General features: G+C 46.1%; 1 long non-coding RNA gene across 1 annotated transcript; it reads left to right on the top strand.

Annotated features, from left to right (window-relative positions):
- The first annotated feature begins 3,591 nt into the window (after window positions 1-3,591).
- Window positions 3,592-8,485, top strand: LOC144269864 (uncharacterized). Its single transcript, XR_013347060.1, has 4 exons — window positions 3,592-3,679; window positions 5,178-5,309; window positions 6,276-6,330; window positions 8,412-8,485. It is a non-coding gene; the product is annotated as an uncharacterized LOC144269864 (long non-coding RNA).
- Window positions 8,486-19,991: the final 11,506 nt, after the last annotated feature.

Raw genomic sequence — 19,991 nt, 5'->3', positions numbered from 1 at the left:
ATTTTATGATGCCAATGCTTACACAGTTGGTGGTCTATAAAGTGTAAGTAACCCTAATCAGTACACAAATTCTAACAAAACAGGAATCAAATTACCAAATAAGAGCCTGATCAAATTCTCATATCGTGGAGAGTGGATGGAGATGAATGAGTACATGGGTGGGTGGATGAATGGGGGAGGGCATTGAATCAGGATCTATACCCACGTCCACATGTGGCCCATTCAGCTATCAAGTTATCCCTGTAAAAATGCCCATACAAGGTGGGTTAAGCAGCATGTTCAAAGTTCTGGCTGACTGAGTGGGAGATGAGTATTTCAAATTCACAGGGAGCTTCACAGAGCTTGTCCTGAATGATCTCCCCCATAGAATCCCAGTGGCTCCATTCCAGGTGACTTATCAGTCACACATGGGGCAGCAGGGCAGTGGGACAGAGATGCGGTGTCTGAGAACAGCACAGAATGGAGATCAGTGGTGCCAACATCATCTTTGCCAGCTCTTTTAGTTGCTTACCGCAGCCTACTAATTATCTCACTCTTATCTCAGCTCTTGTCTTTTCCTGGAGGAGATGGCGAAAAACTACAAACAAATGAACTAGTTCATGTCCTCAGTGTGTTCATACTTGAGGCTACAATATATTCCTATACCCAGCAAACTGCTAGGGCAGGAGGAATATTAGAATATGTAATTTAAAAGAAATAAGACAATTGATTCAAAATGTGTAATTTATGTAAACAAAACAGCTTCCAAAATGGTACTGTAGACTTATGTGAAAAGAATGAAATGACACAGCTACACATGGGGGTGGCAGATGTCATTAGGCTCTGCTTCAAATGGAGGTCAGAAAAATGCTTTTCCTCTAGCAGGCTCTCCAGGGCTCAGGGAGATATGCAGGGGGATTCCCCCTGCTCAAGAGGTAGGTCTGTGACATTCTATACCTTGGGGGAGTGAACTGTGACCCCTATATTCCTCATTTTCATATAATTGTGATCTTACATATAAAGCATGCCTTGTAAGGTATCCAGGGAAAGGTTATGATCTGCTGAAAGTCATTTCTCTATCCATATATGTGTATCATTAATGCATATGAAATAATTAGAATTGTGTTGTATGGTGGTCACTAAAACATGCTGTAAATTGGGGAATCAGCCAGATATTAGTTCCCCAGCGGCAACAGCAAGGAAAGTAACCAATGCTTGGGCAGAGTGTCAATCAGCCCATCAACAGCCATTGCCCAGCAAGGGAGCTACAATGCAATGACTCACCTGCATGAGCCACACCAGGGGAATTGCTCAACCTTGCTTGGAGAGACTCAGCAATGTCCCCCAGACATGCCTGGCCTTGTGCTCCCCAAGCACATGGACTGAGGGTATAAAACAGACAGAGTGGACACATACTGGGCCCTTCTCCTGCCCCCACGTTCACTGCAAGCAACTAAGACACTGAGAAGAAGACAAGACTCCAACAGAGGATATTGGCCCAGGTTTAAGGAAAAAACCTGTATATTAAGAACTTTAATGTCCAGTGGGATGAGAAAAACTGCTTAATCTAGATGTTGCCCAGTCTAATAGGGTTGAGAGTTTAGACTGCGTGCTTTTATTTCTTTTGGTAACTAACTCTGACTTTTTGCCTATCACTTAATATCACTTAAAATCTATCTTTGTAGTTAATAAATTTGTTTGTTTATTCTACCTGAAGCAGTGCATTTGGGATAACAAGACTGGTGCATGTCAATTTCCTTGTTAAACTGACAAACTCATATAAGCTTGCAGCCTCCAGGGGGCATAACTGACACTACAAGACAGAGGTTCCTAGGGTTGTGTCTGGGACAGGAGATATTGGCTAGTGTCATTCGGTTGCCCAATCTAAGGAGCAGCTTACATGCCAGAGGCTGTGCGTGAACAGCCCAGGAGTGGGGGTTCTCACAGCAGAGCAGGGTAAGGCTGGCTTCCAGAGTTAACGACTGGAATGACCTAGCAGATCACTGGTCCGGATAACACCAGGGGAATGTCACATTTGACAAATGGTGGCCCAATTCCCTGTTCCAGCAGAAAAAAGGATCTGAGGTGGAAGCCACCAGTTGCCCAATCTGCTATAGATGGTCATTGATGGCCTGTACTAAAAATCCTCTGTGCTGGTGGCCCAACCTCCAGGCAAATGGTCACTGATGACCACTTGTGCTGATTTGGTGGCATATTAATTCCACCATCTTTGGGTGGTGAGGTTTATTTAGGAGGGGATCAGCTAACTGGGATGAAAAGGGAAGGGGTTCAGAAGGACAGGACAGGAGAGAAGAAGATTAAGAGGAGTAGGTAGGGTGACCAGACAGCAAGTGTGAAAAATTGGGACAGGGTGGGGGGTAATAGGTGCCTATAGAAGACAAAGCCCTAAATATCGGGACTGTCCCTATAAAATTGGGACATCTGGTCACTCTAGGAGTTGGTGTGGAGTGGAGACGTAGGGAAAGGGAAGATTGGAGCAAACAGCCCATCAGCACAGGGTAGAGAAGTTAGTTGCATGGTTTATATGAGCTAATGGTTTGCACAAGGCTACCAGGAAATAATTCTGTTGGATTAAAACAATAGCTCCTCTATTGAAATATAGCATTTATTCAGAAGGTCAAAATATGAGATGGAGACAAAAATGCTTCCAGGTAATATATCGCTGTTTACACTGGGGGCACGTCTACACTTAAAATGCTGTAGCACTTCAATGAAGACACTACTCTACTGACGGGAGAGCTTCTCCTGTCAGCGTCGTTAATCCACATTCACAAGAGGCAGTAGCTATATCGATGGGAGAAGCGCTCCTGCTGACACAGCCATGTCTTCCCGAGTCCTGTACAGATACAAAACTTGTATCCGCATCCGATCTGCGATCCACCAACATAAAGTGGATATCTGCAGATTTGCAGGGTTCTAGATATAAAATTTGGATCCACATCCATCCATGATCCACAAACATGGTCCACTGATGTCTGCATCCGTGGATATCGGCAGATTTGCAGGGCTCTAGGTATAACGAAGTTGTTCTGGGGCATGGGTTTTTCACACCCCTGAGCGAGGCAGTTATACCAATGTACGCTGATAGTGTAGAGCTGGCCCTATGCTATAAACGTGTGCCAGTATTGGACATCGCTTAGGGGCATGGACACCAGTAAGCCACGCAGTTACTGCCCAACTCCGGAGCCAGGTCTACACTATAAAAACTTAGGGCAGGGCTACACTACAAACTTGCATCAGAGCTGCTGCACCAACGCAGCTGTGTCACTGCAGGGCTTCTGGTCAAGACTCTCTAAGCGGATGGGAGAGAGCTCTCGGGCTGGCTTAGTTACTCCACCTTGGCAAGAGGCAGTAGTTATGTCTACACAGGGTGAAGGTCGGTATAACTTCGTCTCGGGGCAGGGCTGGATTTTTCACACCCTTGAGCGATGTAGTTATACCGAAGTATGTGGTGTATAACTGGCCTTACATGGGTTTAACTGCCTCGCTCAGGGGTGTGAAAAATCTGTCCCCCCACATACTGATCTGATAGGCCGGGCTTCATGTAGACCTGCCTCTAGAGCCCTACTGGGGAGGAGCCTTATAGAGCAAGGCGAGGTCCCGGAGGGAAGGCAGCGGATATCATTCACCTGGGTCTTTAGCAGCCCTGGCCGCCGCCCTAGGATTGCTATTAACCGGGGTAAGTATGTTGTGTCATGTACAATTTAGGTTCGGATCCGCTGTTGGCGATCTGGCACCTTCTTGCCCCGGCTGCCAGCTGTTCGCTGGGCTTGTCTTTACTTTCGGTTTCACTCTTAGTCCGGTCACCCCGTCCCCAGCTGGGATTTTGCGCCCCTGATAGGATCTTTTATACCCCACCCCACCCCTCGCATGGGGCCAGCGCTGGGAAGAGGGTTACTAGGAAGGTTTCTTTGGTGCTTTTCTTCTCCTGCCCCCGCCGTGCAGGAGACCCGCGCTGCCCAGAACAAAGGGAAGAGGAAATCTGCCCGGAGCGCGTCCCTCTGCGGGCCGAGCCTCCGGCCCTTTCACACAACGATCGGCCCCAGCGACCCTTCTGTCGGTTTCTACGGACCGGGATGCACCCGATCCTTGGCAGGCGCAGGCGGCTTACGGGTGTGGCCAGCACTGAGCGATCAGACGCAAAAATCACAGCTTCCCTTCTCCCCGCAACGCAGCCCGCAGAGCACCCTGCGGGAGCCTCCATGCTTGGGCGTGTGCAGCTTTCTGGACTCTCCGCTTGTCGTGGCTCGGTGTGGGAGCCGGGCCTGGAGCAGAGGGTGCACCAGGGAGAGTTCACAGAAGAAGCCTTTATCTGCAGAGGGCGCCCCAGGGGATGGGAAATGTTTTTAGCTAAACTAGGGACAGGCCAGGGGACGTGTCTGGAAAGCATTCCCTTCCCCTGGGAGCCTGCACCTGGTTCTCTCAAGCCTCTTGGGGAATAGACAGGGAAATTATTGCGTTATATTCCTGTTTTCTCTCCCAATATTGAATGGCAACACCCTTTTCTACCCCCTCCCCGGGGGACAGGAGATCCAGGAGCCATTCCCCAGGAGTCACAGACTGCTATGAACCTGGACCCTATAAGCATGTTCAGAAGGGTACTGACATGTAACACTCACTACCTACTGATTAAAAGAAAAGGAGGACTTGTGGCACCTTAGAGACTAACAAATTTATTTGAGCATAAACTTTAGTGAGCTACAACTCACTTCATCAGATGCATCCTTATGCTCAAATAAATTTTTTAGTCTCTAAGGTGCCACAAGTACTCCTTTTCCTTTTGCGGATGCAGACTAACACGGCTGCTACTCTGAAACCTACCAACTGATTGGCATCTCAAGTTATAACCCAAGTTGTCTTCGCATCTTTTTCATTGTTAACAGGGCCCACAGGATTCCACTGCACCTCTAAATGAAGGAGTGCAGTAGGGAATACTAAATTCTGTGACTAACAATGAATGTGTATTGAGTTCTGATCACAAATATTATGGTAGCCCCCAAATGCTTTGATTGGGGTCAGACCCCATTGTGCTAGGCACCGTGTAGTTGTTATAATCTCTTGCCTTGAAGAGCCTACATCCTGCAAAGGTATGTGTGAGTAACTTTACTCACATGAGCAGCCCAACTGGAAGTTAATAGGACTGTATCAGTAAGGTTAGTGTGTGTATGTGTCTGCAGGATCCAGCTTTGAGACAAGATGCAGCAAGTGGTATATCAACAAAGAATGAGGGAATTGGAAGAAAGTAATGATAACATGGTTACTTCGGTTCAGTTGGGCATGTGAACACATGAAAATTATTCTAGAATAAGGTAAGTTTTAAATTTAAAGCATTCTAGTGTCACTCCATGTGTAGATGAGCCCTTATTAATGGCATGCTGCTGTTTTAACTGCCACCTAGTTCCTTAAAAAACAGAAACCAAAATAGCACTTATTGCCCACTTCTAAATATTTGAAAACACTAAAACTTAGTGCTGGATGAAGCACTAGAAAATTTCATGCAATGGCCCCTAGGGAACAAACTATACGTGACCTAAAGGTATCTTTCATGCACTGATACATAAGGTAAGGAACAAACATTTGTAACCAACAATAAACACGCTGGATGTCCACACTAGCCCTTACAAATATGTTAAGTGCCTCAGGTTAATTGATTTCCAGACAGGAGTCAGTGCTTCCGAATTTTCATCCTGCCGGTAAGCTTAGTTCTGGAAGTGTTGTGTCTTCCCGATTGGTCTGCATACTGATGTTCGGCTAAGTACTCAGCTGGTGTAAACTAGTGTTGCTCCAATGAAGTCAATGGAAATGCAACAGTTAACCAAGCTAAGCATCTGGCTTCATGTCACAATTGCTGCTACTTTTTGTGTGTCATTATACTTTGGCTTCTTGGGTCAGACGATTTTCTTGGAGACTTGCCTTTACCTTGGTAAAATGAGCTTAAGAAACCAAGGCAGAGAGTCGTCTCCAGATCAGTATATTCAAGCAATAAGTGGGAGAGAAGGACTTTTCATCGATTGAGTTAGATCTCGTGTAGTTGTGTCCCTGCCTTAGTCTAGCCTTTTACTGGTGTGGAGGAGTGTCTAAGGCCCAGATCCTCAAAGGTATCAATCAATGGCAGATAGGCACCTTAAAATCTTTGAGGGTCTGGGTGTAAACCACCTCCTGTATATCACAGAAAAATAGAATTGTGTTTCTTTCTTGGAAGTTACTGTGGTTTCTTTAATGTTTGGATTCCAGTTTTAAAGTCACTAGATGGTTAAACAGTTTTCCTTTCACAGATGCTGATCTGTTTCTTCTTGGAGACCCTGGGTAAAGGCTGCACATTCATCGCAGGTAATGTGCCCTGGAACTAGGCTCAGTCTGGAAGCAGCTTTAGGGAGCTTTGAACTATGTTTTATAAGTGTCTGTGTTTTAAAATGTGTGAAAGTGATTAGGCTCTTTGTTCTTGAGTCTGGAAGGCTATTTGCCTAACTAAACAGATTTAAAAAAAATCTGTATGTTGATTAAAACAGTTGTTAAGAAGAACTATATAGTGACTGCATTGTGTGTGTCTGTATTATAATGCATCTTGGATGTTACATTTTGGATGGGAAGTTATAGCAACATGTAATTACCTATTTTATGTTAATTGTTACCATTCATCATTATATACTATAGCAACAGAGGACAAAGAGAGCCTCTGCATACATGTAGGTAGAGCGGAAACCTGAGCTGGGATCCAGGCTGCATGAGAACTTGGCTCAATATTTTGTGTTGTGTTGGTGAACGTGTTTCCCCTTCCGCAACTACAATGCCTAAAAAACTTCACAAATTACAGTGGACCTGAGACATGCTAATGGTCACTAACAAAAGAACATTATGGTGGAGCTGTAGCTTCTCCACAGTTAAACTAAAATCTGTAATGCAAATTTTAAGCATTTATTCTGTAGAAACCTAATTGAAATGGCAACAAACCAACGAATCATAACAACAGAGGATGTAAAGTTTGAGAACTAGTTATCAAATAATAAAAAAAGTATTGATAAAGAGAGACTCCTAAAGTTCAAAACCATCCCTTTTGATGAGAAATCTAAACCGCTCTGAGATGTGTCATTTGTTTACACGGTTGTTCCTCAAGTGCTGATTCTGTCAGTTACGCATCGATAGTGTTTGTCTATGGAGCGTTTTATAACTTTGTTTTCATGATAGCAAATTTGTGCACCAAGCCAAATCCTCCAAAATATCTGCTGTGGGACGAATGCTCTCACTAGGGGGCAACAAAATGGCCAACAGATTCCCTCACCAGATGCTCTGTTGCCTAGGGAAAGCATCCCTGAGCTGGGCAAAAGACTAGAAGTTCAACTCTCAATTCTTCTAACTTCCGCTGTCCCATACAATTCACTGTATTAATAAAGCCATAAACTCCCAACCTTAAAAGACAGGGAAATGGTCCTGAACACCCCTATCTTTTAAAATAAGTAAGAGAGCTTACAGAAGATCACAGTCAGGAACAGAAACTAGGTTTCTGTTTCTAACATGACACATTCCAATCTGATCGACTAAACCACATGCTTTTTAGACTGAGTAAGCCAGTTTTGGTTCCCCTGTATCTAATCACTAAAAAAACACTCATCTTCCAGAGCCAGAGAGAGAATCCAGGATTCCTGATCATCAGTACCCTACTGTTGACTAATAAATAGTTGTGTAACCGGGTGGGGAAAATGTGTGTCAAGTCCTCCTCCGGTGGCTGATGTTCTCTACTACTGGTTACTCCTGTAGCTCCAGTAATAAGGGTTTATGCTCCAGTTCGGAAGGTCAAGATGTTCATGCTCTGCTGCTCATCTGTGAGTAGGCTCAGAAGGATTCAGTTTTTGTTGATAAACATTGATTCTATTGTACACACAAAAACCAATGGAAAAAATATTTCTATTGATGATAATATAAACTTACAGATAGGCAAGATAAGAAATACTCTGCCTGAGAACTTATTAGAGTTTAAGGATATCTACTTGGTATTTTTTGGCATGTGATGTTGACAGTTTGTGTTTTCATGGTTATAAAGTTTTAACTTTTTGAGTCTCAGCATCTACTGCCATTAAACCATTATTGTCTAACCCCCCCCCCCATAATTTCCTGCGGTTGTGAAAATGTAAATCAATAAAGAAGTTGGAAAAAATGCTTTAGAATAGACATTTATATTATCCATCAAAACTATAATAAAGATTAAATTCTTCCAAGCCTGTCTCTGCGGGATAGGATGGTTGTACATGATTTATGCTGTGATTAACCTTCTTTATCATAGTTTAAGTTCCAAAACTGTTTCAATCTGTAAATTATGTTGACTCGCCAAAATGCATCCATTGCACCATTCAGTAATTTGTCACATTTTGCTGATGTAACCCACTGATCACTGTGTGTGTTGTCCCAATCCACAGAGAATGTGAGGCTGTGAGAGTTCTCCTGAGAGCCTGCTTCTTTAAGACAGACTATAAAGGCTTATGCATTTAGCTCTGGTGGTCATCAGTTCAGGTCCCTGTGTTGGCCAGAATGGTGGTCATTACTCCTGCAAGTGTCATACCAAGGACTAGAAACCCGGAGAAAAGATGAGTGCAATGGGCAGACCTGCTGGTGGAATACAGGCATGTGCCATGCTGCTGCAACAACATCTAGGTGTATTCAGTTTACAGAAGTCCATGAGAGAATCAATGGAGTGATTTTGGAAGTTACTGATCACACAGACCCCTTGGTGAAGGTTCCCTCCATCTGCCAGGAGATGTGTCACTGCTGAACATGGAGTATTGTTCTTCATGTACGTACTTTCAGTAACTTTTAAATGAGAATAAGCTATAGATACAAAGAACTGACTGCATCGTGTTACAGTCTCACACTCTTCACAAGGGTTGACATTGTGATGTCAGCAGCATTAAGGCAGAAGAACCTCCCAAGTGCACGGAATGTGTAACAAGAAGGTGCTGATCTGTTGATACAAAAGCAGAGGAGGCCTCATTAAGGTTTTGTATCCAAGAGCAAGTTTAAGAACATTGAAGTTTCTCGTTGTGACCTTTCTATATTCGAAATCAGTGGTTCTCAAATGTATTTGTGTCTGTTGTAGTTTATGTCCCTCGAGCTGCCCAGGTCTGAAGGGAGAGCAGAGAGCGGTAGCTGCAGGCCAGGCATCCAGCTTTGAATGCAGCACCACCCTCAGCGGCAGTGGAGAAGTAAGGGTGGCATGGAATAAGTAGACCCCTATTCAGCCCAGCACCACACCACTATATCTGGCATCATAGCCCACGCAGTACTGCCCACCATCTCTCTGGGGGCAGGACTTGGGCAGATAGGTAGAATGCATTGGGAATACACTCCTAGGGTGCTGAACTTCCTCACACTCCTGCTCTTTGGGTTGAAGAACCAGTCCCGCTTTTGCCACCAAGGCTGTGCCTTCACTGCAAAGTTAACTTGAGTTATCGATACTCAAATTACTTCTCTCAAGTTAGCCAAGCCTGAGTGAGAGCAGACACACTGCAAAATAACACTCGTGTTGCTGTATCCACCCTGGCACTTCACTCAGACGTGTGGTGGTAAAACTTTTGGGGGCGCTTCGCATGGTTTTATAGATTACGGCCAGAAAAGATTGTTATACCATCCCATGTAACACAAGCCAAAGAATTTCACCTGGTTACTGATGCATGGAGACCAAATACTTACGTTTGGCTAAAGCTGACCTTCCAGAAAAGCATCAGTCTTGATCTGAAGAATGCAAGAGATGGAGAAACAGCCGCTTCCCTTGGTAGTTTGTTCCAGGGTACCCAGGGACCTCTAGGTTATCAACTAGCATAGGGCACGGAGGGCTCATAGGATTTTACAAGGATCCTCTGAGTTGGATATAAACATAATAATTCACTAAAGACTGGCATGTGAGATCTCTTCCGGGAGCCAGTAGGCCACTTGTCATCTTAATCATTGCTCTGTGTCTGGATGGGAGAATAATTAAGGAGTTAATGTTTCTATGCTGAAAATTATGTTCCTAGGGCAGATAACCAGCAAGTGACAAACTTCAAACATATTCCTTGCAGGTAGGGGGTAAAAGACACTTATCTCTCTCCTTGGTCATTGTGGATTGTCTGCTTTACAGGGGAAGTCTGTTTACATACTGAACCTGATTCTAATCAAGGGAGTGCAATATCTTCATGAGAGAGAATTTCCAGGAAGAAATAAAGAGCAGGCAGGGAATCCTGTTTACGGGTAAAGACAGTGAATTGTTGGGGTATAACTGGCAGTGCAGGTACACCCTGGATCTTTCACCAAGGAAGCAAATTGACAGTGTGCCTTGTCTCTTAAATGGAAGATCATAGTCATGCCTGGCTGTACAAAGCTGGAAGGATTTTAGGTGAGCATTGCTCCATAGGCCAGGAAAAGAGCTAGTTAAGTAAGTCTAGGTTCTAGAATGCTTGTTACAATTTTACTTTGTATGTAACCATTTGGTTCCAAATCTTCTTTTGCTATCACTTGAGTCTCTATACTTTGTTAAACAAACTCTTACTTGATTTCACTATAAACATATCTCAGTGCTGTCTCTCTAGCAGAGCAGTGATCTGCGTTGAAGCTGGTAAACTGGGGTGTGCTGATGCTTTGGAAACAGTGGATCTGTGACTACTGCGCATGTCTAGTGGAATGGGGGCTGGACACTCCGGGGAGATGCTCAGAGAGCTTGAGGGTTGGAGCGTGCCTATCGCTAACCAATAAAGAGAGAGGGCCCTGCATAGGCCTAGAGGGGACAGTGGAAGGGCAGTGGAGTTAGGGAGCTGACTCCCAATAGGCACAGACAAGACTTCCTCTCACTAAGGGCGGGTGGTGGTGAGGTGCCTCACAATCCTGGGTACCCCCAGGAAGAGTCACAGTGGAGTAGTTGGCAGGATCTACACCCCATTTGCTCAAGGCACTTATATACCAGATAACATTGCTACTGGGAGATTCAAAAGTGAGACGGTGGGAAACAGGGAGAGAAAAACTATTATGTTTTGTTGTTTTGGGTTTATTTTAGGAAAGGGAAACAGAAGAAAAGACAAAGCAAAATGAGCAAGCAAGAAACCTGAGCCAAACAGACCAGTGCTCGGTTTGAGCATCTGTGCACAGAACGTGGATTAGTTGCTATAGGGAAAACCCTTGAGGAAATGAGATCTGTGCTCATGAAACATAAGTGAGAGGCAGAGAAGCCAGACTCCTCAAAAAGAAATGGAGGGGAGAGGGTGCAGGCTTGGGAACTCTGCCTGGACCACATCCCAGTGAAGCAGTCCTGAAATTAGAACTGGCCAAGATGGAGGTCCAAAAGCTAGTGTTAGCCACGAGGACCAAAAGGCTGAAATTAACAGAAAGAGTTAGACAGAGGGCAGCAGACAAGCATTGGCGGGAGACAGAGAAAGCAGCACAAGTGGGGGCCCACTGGAGACTCATGCAGCTGGACAGTGGGAAGCCGAGAAGCAACAGCAGGAGGCAAAAGCCCAAGAAAGGGAGATGGAAAGGCAGCATGAGTTTAAAAAGCTGGAAATGCAAGGATGGAACCACCAGCCCATGGATCAAGAGACAAACTGCCTGAGTTACAGGGAGCCTGGTTGCATTGGGAAGATTTGACCACCTTCAAAAAGATGTGTGGAGTACACAGAATCCCAACTGAGCAGAGAATGACTGTCTTACTCCCCAAACTGCCTGGTAGAGCTGTACAAATTTTGAATAATATGGATGTAAATGATGCTATGTTGTATGATTGGGTTAAGGGGGTTTGTGTTTAAAAGGTTTCAGATTACTCCAGAGGCATATTACCTAAAGTTTAGATGCCTCAGACAATGTGGAAAGTTACGTTACAGGGAACAGGTTTGGAAAATGGGGAATTATTTGACAAAGTGAACAAAAAGTACAGGGGCAGAAACTTATGACAGGTTGGTAGATCTGTTTTGCTCCTGTTCTGTGATGTCTGCTCTGATGAGGTAAGGATAGCAGTGGGGAAAATCCCCAGTACCTATAGTTGGGACAGCTGACTCTTACATACAATTGAGATCATTCATAGAGTCCAGGTCCCAAAGGGAAGGGCAGAAGCCTGTAATAAAAGGGAGGGCCTGGCTTGTTTCTGGGAAAAAGGAGGAAGGAGAGGGGACTAAATGCCCGTCCTCCTGGTAACTCTAATTATTGGACCCCATCCCAAGAAGAAGGTCCAAGAAGGTGCTTCTCATGTGGACTGCTTGCTTGAATAAATGGAGAAAAAATGCCATATCTCTCCCGGTTAATGCAGCTACCCTCGAGTCAGAGACTTAGATCTAGTTAATTTGTTAAAGTCTGACCTCCTGGAGGTAGACAAAGAGTTTATTAAAGGGGCCAAAGTAAATGGTAAAGTGGTCTGGGGTGGAGAGACACAGGAGCCTAGGTTTCAGAGTAACAGCCGTGTTAGTCTGTATTCGCAAAAAGAAAAGGAGTCCTTGTGGCACCTTAGAGACTAACCAATTTATTTGAGCATGAGCTTTCGTGAGCTACAGCTCACTTCATCAGATGCATACCATGGAAACTGCAGCAGACTTTATATATACACAGAGAATATGAAACAATACCTCCTCCCACCCCACTGTCCTGCTGGAGGTTTCCCTAGTCAGGAAATATGTGATTAAGGAGAGAGGTGGTAAAACTCCTGATCTTGGGCAGTTTAGAACCACAGTGCCTTTTGCCTGCATTGAATTAGAGTGAGAAGATTTAATGGGTACTTTAAACATGGGAGAGCTTAAGAATTTACCTGCTGATGTGTTGGTGGGAAGAGACGTAATATCACTGGCCAAAGCCATTAACTTTGTGATCCACAGCAAGAGGCAATATGTCCCTCAGTTCCCAGAAGTAAGTTCTGAGGAGGAAGGGGCAGCTGAGGGGGGAGAGGAGCCCTCCGCGCCCTTAGCAGCAGCAAGTTGTGATGCATCTCCAGGGAAGGGGAGGGGAAGGAAGGGAGGAGTTGGCCCCTTTCCTGAGACAGCTCTCAATGCAAGCAAAAGCCAAATGGATTTTGCTACAGGGCAAAGTGCAGAGACTTCCCTAGAAAGCATATGGGAGGCTATCCTCACCAATACCGCAGACAGAGAGAATGGGGCAGTTCTTTACTGAAGAGGGAAGAATTTACAGGAAATTCCCAGCTGGGAAAAGTAGAAGTCCTGGGGAGCTCAACAAACAACTGATCATGTCCCCAAAGCATCATGCGGTGTTAATGCTGCTAGCCCATGATTGCCCTTTTGCTGGTCCCTTAAGACTGGAGAGGACATATGAAAGGCTAAGGGAAAACTTCTCTTGGCCCAATACTTAGAACAAGGTACACGGATACTGCAGGACTTGCAACTTATGTCAAAAGTGGAACAAGCCTGTTGGGCACTTTAGGATCCTTTGCATCCTTTACTGGTAATCAGAGAAGCATTTTTTCAGGGTTGCCGTAGATATTACAGGACCCTTACCCAGGCCAACCCACAGAGGGAAAAGATTTTTATTAGTGGTGGTGGATTTTGCTGCCTGGTGTTCAGAAGCCATGCGCCATCAAATGCAGAAGATAGAAGAGTGCCTCAGCAACTGTTTCCTGTATTTAGCAGGCTGGGCTTTCCAAAGGAAATCTTATCAGATTGTAGGTCGCATTTCATGTCCCAGCTATTTGGTGTGTAATGAAGGGTGTGTGAGGGAAAGCAACTGAAATCTGCCCTGTTCCACCTAAAAAACAATGGTTTAGTGGAGATGGTCAACAGAACCCTAAAATCTATGCTGAAAAGGTATGTAAACAAGAGACCAAGAGACTGGGATATAATGTCCCCGTGTCTGCTTATCATGAAGTGCCTCAAGCATCCATGGGGTTCATCCCATTTGAGCTCCTGTTCAGAGAAAAGTCAGATGTCCCCTGGATCTCATCAGAGACTCCTGGGAGGGTGGCTCGGAAGCAGAGGGGGGAACCAGTGGCTGAATATGCGCAAAGGTTTAGGGAGAAATTGATGGTGCAGTGAAACCTCCAAAAAGCCAGGAAGCTCACAAAGAATAATATGATCGCAACACCTGTGATTGCTCATTTCATGCAGGGGTTTGGTACTGGTGTTACTCCTTGTCAGAAGCATAGGCATAGTTTGACTGCTATATTTGGGGGGGCAAAGTGCAGGCGTGCATGCACGCAGGAGTGCACGCTGAAGCCAGTTCCCTCAGCTCAGTCCCGCCCTGCCTGGAGTGGTACCTGGGCTGCCGGTGCTGTGGGAGGATAGGCCGGCTTAACGAGGGAGCCCCAGCAGCTGCTGCGGCCACCTGAGCATGGGAGCTGCGGCCACTCTGGCACCAGCTGCTGCAGCTATATGGCTGCTCTGGTGCCTCCCTGTCCTCCTGGCCACCTCCCTGCTGGGGGGACACCACATGCCGGGCTCCTGCTTCCCCCCAACACACATTACCATATCCCTTTCTCTTCCCCATCCCTTCCCCTCCCCACTGCACCCACCCTATCCCCAACCCGGCGCTCCACCATCCCCTTCTCTTCCCCCTGCCCTGTGCTACCCCGCCTTCCCCACTGTCTCTTCCACCCTTGCCCTGCCCCCCCTGCCCCGCCCCCGTGGGCTCCCACAGTTGTACAGGAGAGGCGGGCACTAGGACCCAGGAGGCGGTGTCCAGCTGCAGAGGTAGTGACCCAGGGCAGCTGCTCCATCCCTCTCCCTGCAGGACCTGGCCACCAGGGACAGGAGCCCAGCAAGCCTGGGGTGGGAGGGGTGCAGCGTGGGAAGGATAGAGCCCCCCAACAGGCCGATGAGCAGAGTAAGCCCTGCCGGGCAGTTCAGCACTCGCAGAAATCGGGGGGGGGGGGGTAGTAGCACATTCCCCCCCTGTACCCCCCATGCCTCGCCTCTCTTTGGGAGGGCATTGCTCCCCTGCCCCACGCCAAACTACGCCCATGGTCAAAAGGTACAAGATGCAGAACTCATGGAAGGGGTTTTGAAGTGGTGGAAAGGGCTAACGATGTTCACTACAATGTGCAGAGGCCCCCCTTGCAGGATTACACCTCAGATTGTGCATGCAAACAGGTGAAAAGCACATCACAAGCGTGGAGCCAATGTAACCGTGGTATGCTGTGTAGCGGAGAACTGTAAGCCCCTCGGATTGATCTAATTACTGAATGCCCTAGTGACACCCCGCTAAAGAGCACACGCCCCACAGCGGGCAGACGAAGCTTCCATACGCAAACTGCAGGTGAATGCCCGGAGCCCTGCATACCCCCAGGAAGCATCACGATCATCCTTACTGCTTAGGGATACGGCACTTATTTTTCCAGTTAGAATTCGCCTGACTTTAACTTCCAGCCATCAATTCTTGTTCTCCCTTTCTCCATTGAATTAAAGAACCCATTAGTACCCAGTTGTTTCTCACCATGAAGGTACACAGAGACTGTAATCAAGTGGCATCTCAGTCTTCTTCGGTTAAGCCAACCAAAGTCTCTCATTGTAAGGTACTTATTCCAACCCTCAAATTATTTTTCTGGCTCTTCTCTGCACCTTCTCCAGATTTTCAACAATCCTTTTTAAAGGATAGCACTACAGTAAACTGAGTCACTCTATGAAGACCTTTGCAGTATATTGTGAGAGACTCTGTCCTTTCTGAGCATATGTGTGGAAGTTAAAGTAAACCAATTCCAGTTTTGCACACTCCAGATTTCTCTCTGTGGCCTTCACTGAAACTTGTGGCAAGGCATGGGTTCAGCTTGCAGCAATGACTGGTGCCAAATGTTGACAAAAGGAGGACGATCCAGATCAGTAGACGTGGGGAAGGGCAGTTCGGCAACTAAGGAGAGCACACAGGCTACATGCAGAGCTGCCGGACTGGAGATGGCTGATGCAATTTTTTATTGTATTAACAGATCCATTATTTTAGGCTGATGAATGCTGACTGGTGACCCTGAACCAGGACCACAGTCGCAGAATGGTGTGATTACATCTTCACGCAGACCTCAGCCCAGAACTTCTGCATGAGGACAGCCCCATGTCCGGATCTGTGTGTCATGCAAGCCAGCCCATTAGCACCAGGATATGCAGGGGAAGGGCCATACCAGCCCAAAAATGGGTTGCTATTGCCCTCTAGAAGCTGGCTACTGCAGGTGGTTACAGAGCTGTGGGTAATCAGTTCAGCATTGGCAAGTCAGCTGTTGATTTGGTAGTGATGCATGTTTGCCAGGCAACTGTTGTTTTGATTTCACCCCTGCTTGGTGAGGATAGGAAATGTGCTGAAGTAAGAGCTGTCTTTCAGTGAATAGACTTCCAGCCATCCATGGTACAGGTGTACCTCTTATCATGCCCCTGACCTAGATGACAATGTTTATATAAACAGGAATGGATGAACTTGCTCCTTATGGAGGCCTTGGTAGACCATACAGGGAGGTTCATAAACACCTACATGGGATGCACTGGCAAAGTGCATGAAGCCAGGATAATCTGGAGACCCAGTGTATTCAAATATGGCCAAGCTGAGACCTTATCCACAGTTTTTGGGTGGAAGATCAGTGGGGTGTCTGTGCCCACTGTTATAATGGGGGACCTAGCCTATCCTCTACTGCCCTGACTCATTAAGGCCTACCCTGGTGTGGGATCACATGGCAGAAGACAATCTGACTATGCCCTGAGCAGGTGGTGGAATGTACGTTTGGCCAGCTGAAGACAGGAGGGTGTTGCCTACAAGCCATTTGAACTGCAGTGTATAAAATGCCATTCATGTGACTGAGGCATGCTGTGTACTGCACAAGGATTTGAGGATAAGTGGGAGTACTTTGGCCAGGAATGGGTCACTTGTGCTGTTTTATGGCCTTCATCCAGCCAACCAGAAAGTCCACCTCTGGAAACTGAGACTGGGTTCAGGAGAGCATGGGAAATATCTCTGTGCATCATAACAAGACAGAAATTGCAACTTTATCTCCCTTTGCATCCCATCCATCCCTACACTTCTCTGCTTATTGCCTGTGTGTGCCAGGTTCCTTCTTCCTAACAAGAAAATGGCAATTGCTTTCTGTTTATTGCCACGAATGTTTTGGTATTTGTGTGTGGCTTTGGCTCATTCGCTTGATGTGGCAAAGGATGGAGGGCTGTGAGGGGAAGGCCAGGGGGGTAGATGGCCTTACAGTTTTTTCGGGCTGTGGTGGCATTGGCTGATGAGAGCTTGCTGGAGATCCCTGGCTGGAAAAGAGAACAGTTCTTCCAGGTCTGTGGTAGAAAACTATCCCTGTGTGCCATGGAACTATTTCATTGTCTGGTGACAGATGGGAAGATTAATTATTTATTAGAGACGACTAGTGAGCTACAGGCTGTGGTGCATGGGGAGTTTGTCTTGCCCCAAAATCTGTCTCTCAGGAGTTCCTGTAGAATGAAAAATTCTTCTGCATCATTCCACAAGTGGACAAAAATTTGCACCATCATAAGCAAGATGTTGATTTAGGATGCAACAGCATAGAACCACCATGAATGTGCCTTTGCAACCTTCCCCTCCACCCCCGCTTTCACCTTAGTACCACTGAATAGCTCAGCTTGGGCAGTCCTGTAATGTCATATGAGGATCCGAGGAGCCCTAGGGTTTTGTTTTGTTTTTTTGTTCCTGTAACTGTGGAAAAAGGTTATTGAACTCTGAAACTTTTCAAAGTAGCCCAATTTATTGGAAGCGGGCAGTATTTCAGGAACACCTGGACCAAATGACCTCAAATTTGCTTCAGTCTGCTCAGCCCTTCTTATGGCATAATTATCCAAGACACTCTCCCCATGCGGGTGAATTTTGGGTATTAAAAGCAGCTCATCTGTAGTTTGAGGAGGGGAGAGGCATGTGGCTGGGGACCTGCTGGGCCAAATCACTCCATACTTTCACCACTTATGCTACCTCTGGTCTTGGTGAGGTATCGCAATCTTAAAGAAATTTTGAAAAATTGGCTCTGAAACAGAAAGCTCTGCTCAGCGTTAACTATGGAGTCACGAGTGCGCCGTAATATTTCAAATCACTGTTCAGACAGAACTAGTGAACACTAACAGCAACCGTGTGAGGAAGGTAAGTCCTTTCATTCCCATTTTACAGATGAGGAAAATGAAGCATTCAAATAGGCCAACATATTTAGATATGTCAGTAAGTAGCCTGTTTTTGTTTTTTGTTTTTTCAGATCCTGGGCTCTGGATTGCGTAAAAGGTAGAAGTAAAATAGCCAACTATGATGTGTTGGAGAGGAGTTCACAAAACCCTGTTCTGCAGAACAATTATTTTGAGGCATTTTCAGACAATGTCCTGGACAGACAGTGCAGCCCTATTCACCTGCATTGTGATGCTATCCCTGTCTGCCTGATACTATCCCCATACTCGGCATGTTTTTCAGGAGCGAGTTCTACACATTGCCCACGAAGTGCAGTTTCACAGAAATGTGTTTTCCAAGAAATGCTGCTTCCCTTCTTGGCTATGAGACAGAATATTCGTTTCAACTGCACATCAGTATATTCCTTGTCCTTGCCCCAGGGCGTGAAGTTTCATCACAAACTGTTGGTGGGATTTCCCCCTTGTTAAAATATAAGCAGCACAGCTTTGCTTACAGTATTATGTTAGAGGCATAAAACCTCTATACTGGAGCTGTCCACTGCCAGGGTAAAACTTGCCTATGTAGGAGATGGGAGCTTTTGCAGGGGCAATCCAAGACTGTGAGTGAACTCCAACAAGACCTAAGGCTTGACTGAAATGTCCTCACTTTCCATTCCAAGTGCCAGGCATGCTTCTTTGACATTGCCTTCACTAACACACCTAGCACAGCAGAGATAATATTAAAAATAAACAACTATAAAACCCTCAGATAATTTTCTTCAAGAGGAAAAAGAAGTAAGGGGGAAAACCCTTGACAAATGCTAGTCCCCTTGTGCAATGCACTTCTGGAAGGTCCTCTGGTGCTAAAGTGGTGAGGATGGTATAAACCTTTGAATGACCTGGTATGGAAAATGCCCTTTGGACTTTGATTTCTGACTGACTCTTTTTTTATGCTTTTCCACTTCTCTTCCCCGTCTGGCTAGTGCTGCTGGTAGCTTTTCAGTGGACTTCAGAAGCAGCAAGACCTCTGGAAAGAAAAGCTGCAGCTGTGGGATCCTCAGTGCTGCTGTCTGCACCGGACAACATAAAAGACATCAACTTCATCCAGTGGGAATATCTAAATGGCACCACATGGGACTTCATTGTGCAGTACTATGTGGGGTCACAAAAGCCGACACTCTATGCGCCCTATGGAGACAGAGTCATTTTCTATTCGCTTAACGGCTCCCTCTTGCTGGAAAAACTACACGAGACAGACAGCAGGGTCTACAAAGCCAGTATCAATCTGATCGAGAGCGAAGCCAGGACAACCCTTCTGAAAGTTCTCAGTAAGTGAGAGACACTGAGGTCTTACTCTTCCAATGTTTACAGATCAGTACATTAGAAGGATCCATTCAATCCAGGGTGTGAATGGGAATAGTCATAATAGAGGGGGATTTTCAGCAAGCCACAAAGGAGTTGGGAAGGCCAAGACTATAACAGGGTTTCAAAAGAACTAGATAAATTCATGGAGGATAGGTCCATCAATGGCTATTAGCCAGGATAGGCAGAGATGGTGTCCCTAGCCTCTGTTTGCCAGAAGCAAATGGGCGGCAGGGGATGGATCACTTGATTACCTGTTCTGTTCATTCTCTCTGAAGCACCTGGCATTGGCCACTGTCGGCAGACAGGCTACTGGGATAGATGCACCTTTGGTCTGACCCAGTATGGCCATTCTTATGTTCTTATGAGCAGGACGGGATGCTGATGGACTCACTTAGAAATGTCAGGGAGATCTGCGAGCCCCGGAATGGGGAAGGCTGTATCTGATCCTGCACTGGGAAACATGTATAAGGAAGGGGCTCTGAACCCCCAGAATGATGGAGACTCGATGTGTCAGGGAGGTGCTGTGTTCAGTCTGAATGTGCTCTGTGAAACTGCTCTCTTCTCTGGTGGCACCGTGCCCCT

This window comes from Eretmochelys imbricata, chromosome 9, assembly GCF_965152235.1.
Source record: "Eretmochelys imbricata isolate rEreImb1 chromosome 9, rEreImb1.hap1, whole genome shotgun sequence".
In the NCBI taxonomy this organism is placed as follows: Eukaryota; Metazoa; Chordata; order Testudines; family Cheloniidae; genus Eretmochelys; species Eretmochelys imbricata.
The sequence above is the reverse complement of the archived record's forward strand: the minus strand, read 5'-3'. Positions and strand labels throughout refer to the sequence as shown.